Source organism: Peromyscus eremicus, chromosome 6 (genome assembly GCF_949786415.1).
Source record: "Peromyscus eremicus chromosome 6, PerEre_H2_v1, whole genome shotgun sequence".
Lineage (NCBI taxonomy): Eukaryota > Metazoa > Chordata > Mammalia > Rodentia > Cricetidae > Peromyscus > Peromyscus eremicus.
The window spans coordinates 29,629,591-29,636,248 of NC_081421.1; positions in this window are offsets into that span (position 1 = coordinate 29,629,591).

Genomic DNA, 6,658 nt, shown 5'->3' on the forward strand with positions numbered 1-6,658 from the left:
TGACTGGCAGTTGTTGGACTCCGCCTTGCTGCTCTCACTGCCCCTGGGCCAAAAGACTGGCAGTTAAACCTCCAGGTGACATCTTTATGTGAGCACTGACTATTTTCAACACCACACAGATACCTAAGAATCTACACACAAATGCGCTCAATTGTGTTGGCTCTCCAAGGTGCAGCCTCAGCCAGGGCAGTTGCAAATACTGTCAGGTGTTTGTTCTGTGTTGCACAGGACATTCAAAGAAGGAGAGTCACTCCAGAATGTAATTTTAGGTTCTCTGGCAGCAGGGAGGAACAGTTTCTGTGAACTGAACTTCAAACCTCCATTCAGAAGCATATTTATTGATTATACACAAATGTTGTGTTTGGGGCACAAATTCCTCATACCAAAGCCCCCTTGGTCTATTCTATATGTTCTCTGAAGGAAACCATCACATCCCTGCAACTTTAAGTCTTTATTGTGTACTGTTTGCAGTGCCCAATAATTCAATACCTCCAAGTGTGCCTGGATAGTCAGTCATGTGACCAAAGCCATGCAATGGATAGAAAACTTCCTCAGAAAAACAACCCTATAAATCATAGAAAACAATCACTGTTCTCTACTATGATGTCTTCAAGGTCTAAGTAACTTCACCAAACACTATTACATTCTACTGTTACCCTAGACACAGTGAGAAACAACTTACATTCTAATGTTTATACTAGATATAATAACTGTACTAGATTCCCACTACATTTCCCGCTTTTGTTTAAGCTTTAAGCTGTTTTAATTACATTGAAGATTATGTAGCCACACAGTGAAGACAGCCTTGTCTCTATCATGTCTCATAGTCTTTTTTTTTTTTTTTTTTTTTTGGTTTTTCGAGACGGTTTCTCTGCATAGCTTTGTGCCTTTCCTGGATCTCACTCTGTAGACCAAGCTGGACTCGAACTCACAAAGATCCGCCTGGCTCTGCCTCCCGAGTGCTGGGATTAAAGGCATGTGTCACCACCGCCTGACTGTAGCAGTCTTATGTAAATAAGCCAGAATACATTTTAAAACCAGTAAAATTATTACAACAAAAACCAGTACAACAATTGCCAAAATAAGAAATCATTTAAATGATGCATAGGATTAAATGAAGCTACAGTTAACTTGTTTGGAAAAGTTTTCTTAATTTCTTGTTGTAAATCATAAGTCATTTGAGAAGAATTAGGGTGACCAAAAAAACGTATTTTAACCCTTTCCCAATCATACTTGCTTTCAATAAACCTTGAAGGTATAATACAATAATATATAATATTCCAATCACATTTTAATTTAATTTGCTTTCTCAATGTCTCTAGCTGATCTCCCATTAGGATTACATCTTGTCTTAAATCAGCTATTTTATTAACTACCTCACCATCTACTTTATTTTGCTGATCCCAAAGTTCTGCAGAATGTTTATGATTGGCTCCGCAGCCTAGATTTCTTTATGAAGGGCCAATACAGCTGTCACAGTAGTAATATCAATGTAATAATTCCCGTTACCATGGCAACAATCAATTCAATCATCTGGTGAATTCTTAAGATTCTTTCAGCAAGTTTCTGGAATAGAACCATCACAGGTGAGTCTTGTCATGGCCTCTATTCTTTCATAAGGTGTTACTGTAGGCCTCTGATTAAATTCTTTCCTCCTTTTTACTGAAAAGATTTTTAAAATTTCTTTTTCTTCCCTCATTTCTACTGGGAAGATTCCTTTTTTAATTTCTGTTATTTCCTGCCCCACAGGAGTTTTTCCATTTGTATCCTTAATTCTTGCAATTGTGCAGCTAGTGTTTTAATCTTTCTCATTTCTAAGTCTGTTTCATCTAAAGAAAGAGAAGGAGTATCATATGAGTATCATATCCATTATCTTGACCCTCCTGACTTTCTTCTTTCTCTGAAACAACATTTCTATGTTCCCATGGGAAAACATTCTCCTCTGCTGACTGACAATTTCTAGCCTGAATGTTTTCCTTTTTACTTCCCTGTTCCATGTTGGAGTGAACTTTCTGTGACACCTCACTCAGTAGCTGCTCCAGAGCATTTGAGATCAAATTACATAAAGACCAAATCTTTCCTGGTGTAGGTTCCCCTCTCTAATGAGCTCTCCTTAAAGCTCTCAACACTTGCTTCCATACCACCAGTTTTAATTGGCCATAAGAAATTGCCTGAAACCAGTAACAATGCCTTTTAACTAAAAGCTCTGTGACCTGTTTTTTTGCTCACACTCATTCCATTTCCTTTTAATCAACACATTAGTAACTGCATATACTGATGCTCCCAAGATGGGGAATTCCCTATGTCCCTGCCCTATCCTGGAGTACCACCTGCTCTGAGCATACTTTACCTCCAATCCTAGAGTGTCTGAATCCCTTTCTTCTCTGAGCACCACATTGGGTGTCAAACGTTGGGTGTTCTGTATTGTGCAGGATGTTCAAAGAAGGAGAGTCACTCCAGAATGTAAATATAGGCTCTCTGACAGTAGACATAGGGATTAACAGCAGAGGCAGTGGAGTGGCAGAGGCAATGACAGTTGAGCAGTTGACAGCCGAGCTGCAAACTGGCACAGGATGTGGTCACTTTCCAGAGGAGGAATGAGTGGCACTGAATAGACACTGGGATGAGCTTTAAATACGGCAAGGTGCTTGGCATCTTGCCTGGCACAGAAGGAAGAGACAACTGAACAGAGTAAGAGAGCAGCCAGACTAGGACCAAGGTGTTAGTAATGGTGGGGAGGACAGAGAGATGAGTCTGAAGATGTGCAGAAGGCTATGAAGAACAGAGTGGCTGGAAGAGTTCTAGAGAGCTGCCAAAGTTTAAAGCCAAATGTCCCAGACACTGGCTTCTGTCGAGGGCTGAGGAATCCTTAGATCCAAGCCTGTCTGAGAGCTGCAATGCCAGTTCCTGCCAAGGAGTAAGGAATCTGATACCAGACTCAAAGAAAAGTTGTAACACTTGTGGAGATAGTGACTCTGATGCTGAAGCCTACTGGAGAGCTGTTGTAACACTGGGGGTAACACCTGCTCCCATGCTGCTGTGACTCACTTCAGTCAAACACTGTGGGAAACAACTGCCAAAGATCAGCCCTGAAGAGCATCTCCTCTGCCACCTGTGATTTCTATCCAGGTCCAGCAAAAAAAAACTCCCCCCACTCCCCCAGCCAATTTGTCTTTGTAAGATGAGAGCATCCTCTCTGGGCTTTTCCTCTTAGCCATGTGATCTGGAATTAGTAAAATTCTCTCCATGTATAACATTCAGGGTGATTTAGAACAGGTAGAAAATGGGTAGGGAATTAGGAGGGAATTGCTTCAAAGCAGTGTCTTCTGACAGGCCTGCTGTTCTCAAGAACTCACAGCCACTTGACTACTGGCATAAGATCAAGCCAGGTAGCATTCCATCATGGATAAAAGAGGAGATCATGGAAAACTATTGACCACACCTCAGGCTGAGGAACTATTGGCAGTTTATGGTACCTGTGGGAGAGAGACAGTTCAATCAGGAATGTGACCCCTGGTGAGTTTCTTAGGCTCCAGTGTATGACTCCACACTCATTCACATAAAAACAGCACTAATTGATCCCAGTAATTATAAAAGAAGAATTAGGAGAAGATATGGGTGAAAATATTAAGGCAACTCCACGTAGTTAAAAGGGAGGTTTATTTTGGGGTAACTTACAACAAGTAAAGGGATAGGTTATAGGGTCCAGGAGAGGTGAAGTGCAGTACAGCGGTGTTCTCCAGAGAGCTCTACTCGGTCTACCATCTAACATCCAGGATTACCTGGAACCAAGAAAGCCAGCACATCTGGATCTTGGATCTTAAGGGCTCCTGTCTCAGCCCCGCCTCAGGGGCAGGCCATAGGTAAGGCGTGACAGTTACCAGAAGCCTCAATGGGGGCAGTACTTCCAAGTCAAAGCTGGAACAGCTACCCACTACAGGAAGAGGGAGGAAAAAAAGAGGGAAAGTTTAAAAAGGAAATCTGAAGAGAATGCAATGGGTCTGGGAAGAATTAGAAGAGGGATTTAGGGGTGGAAATGATTTAAACTCATTGTGGAGTATGTGAAATTACCAACGAATAAATTTTAAAAGTGAGAAACAAGCCTTCAGCTATTATTTTATTACTGATATGTTTCATTTGTATTATGCAACATGCACATCACAAAATTTAAATATAAAAAGAACATTCAGTGAGAAATTAATCTAGCTACTCTTGGCCTTCAGTCTAGAAATTAGCCCAGAAGAATCTTTTGCATATTCAGCCAAATACAATTTATAATCATTTTAACATCAAATGTATATGTTAATACGGTTTTCACATTTTCCAAATTATTGATATTTTTGAAGGATTTTCCACCTGTGAGAGTTTCTTACTGAGCATATTCATCACTTTGAAAAGCTGTATGGGATGATTTATGTACCTTAAAAAATTATATGTAACTTAATATAAAAAACAAACAGATGGAGCTACTCATGGCATTTGGAGAAAAGAATAATTAGAGAAAGAGAGTTTCCTACGCAGCAATCTAAGTGTCCAAGTATATTTTAAAACAAGAGGTAAATTAGTGTCATATGAGCATGAGGAAGGCTATAAAAGAAAGACAGTGAACATATCAATTTGTGTACAATAAACAACCATCAGAGAAACTGGCTATTTAATTTTTATGTATGTGTGTGTGGTATGTACTTAAGTGTATATGCATGTTCACGTGTGGGCTCGTGTGTGTGTGTGTGTGTGTGTGTGTGTGTGTGTGTGTGTGTGTGTATGTGTGTGTGTGTGTGAATGTGTGCATGCATATAGGTGAACATACCCAAGGAGTTCTGAGGCTGATGCTGGGGTGTCTTCCTTGATCACTTTCCACTTTGCACATTGAATCCACACTGGACCTCACAGCTCACTGCTTCAGCTACTCTGGCTATCCATAGTGTTCCAGGGATCCCTGTCTCTCCATTCCTGGAGATGTGATTACAGAAAGACCTCAATGCCCACCTGCTTGTTTGTTTGTTTTAACATGGGTTCTGGGAATTTGAACTTCAGGAATCATGGTGTGCAGCAAGTACTTTATCTGTTGGGGCATCTCCCCAGCCTCATCGAGCTATTTAGAAAAAGCTTAATCAGATCAGTGTTGAATTTCTAATCTATGACCTAAGTGTAAAAGGTGAAATCACACTGGGTAGCTACATGTGTAAGAATGAGCCTACATCCTTTTCTGTCACCCAGGACAAAACTCAACTCTAACCAGGTCAAGGACCTTGGCATAAAACATGACACCCTGAACCTGACAGAGGAGAAAGTGGGGGATATACTTGAACTTACAGGCACAGGAGAGGACTTCTGAATAGATCCCAATTCTCTGGTAGCGTAGGCATTAAGACCAACAATTGACAAATGGGACCTTATGGAACCAAAGGCATCTTTGCAGCAAAGGAGAGCACCATCATGTGGACAGACAGCCTGAGCGATGGAAAACAATCTTTACCAGCTATACAGCTGACAGAGGGCTAGTATCTAGAGACTATAAAGAATTCAAAAAGGTAAATATCAAGAAAGCAAGCAAACAAAACCAATTTTAAAATTTGACATGGATGTAAACAGAGTTCTCAGAAAGAATGAAAGAAAGAAAGAAAGAAGGAAGGAAGGAAGGAAGATGACTGAGAAACAGGTTTTTTTAATGTTCAACACCCATAGCCACTGGGGAAGTATAAATTAAAATTACTTTGAGGTTTCATCTTATTCCAGTCATAGTGGCCAACATTAAAAAAAAAAGACAACAAATACTGGTGTGGATGTGGGGAAAGAAGAGAATTTATTCACTGCTGGTGGGATTGCAAACTGGTGTGATCACCACGGAAATCAAGGTGGAAGTTCTTCTAAAAGATCTAACATAGCATCTAGCTATACCATTCTTGGACGTATAGTCAAAAGACACTATATCCTATGTCATGGCTGCAAGCTCACAGGTAAAGAGAAAAATACTAGGAATGAAACCTCAAATCCCACCCCCAGTTGCACACCTTCTCGAAGGCCACTTCGAGCCCTATGGGAGCCCTTCTCATTGAAACCACCACATATATATACCACATTCCATTATATCCTGCTATACCCTACTGTATCCTGCTCATCTATGTTTATAGTTGCTTTATTCACAATATCCAGGAAATGGAAACTGCATAGATATCCAATAAATGAATGAATAGTAAAAATGTGAAAAATTTACACAATGGAACCTTGTTCAGCTGTTAAGAAAAAAAAACAAAATTATGAATTTATAGGTAAATGGATGAAGCTGGAAACAAATATTCTTAATGAGGTAGCCCAGATTCTGAAAAACAGATGTCACATGTTTTCTTTCATTTGTGGATGTTAGCTTTGAATATTTAAGCATGTGTGTTTCATTTGCAGTACCCACAGAGGTCAGAAAATTAGTAAAGGGCAACGTCAGGGGCTTTGAGTTGAGGGAAGATAGAACACTGTGTACAAAGGAAAGGGGGAGAATGTAGCATACTGCTAAATGGGGTAAGGGGGGAGAATAAAACAGAGGATGAAGTACAGGGAGGGATAACTAACACAAAAGACCTTCTGACACTCATATAAAGTCCTAATGGTGCAGAAGTTTCTTAAATATAAACAAACAACATAAAAATGAAGTTGAAATGGA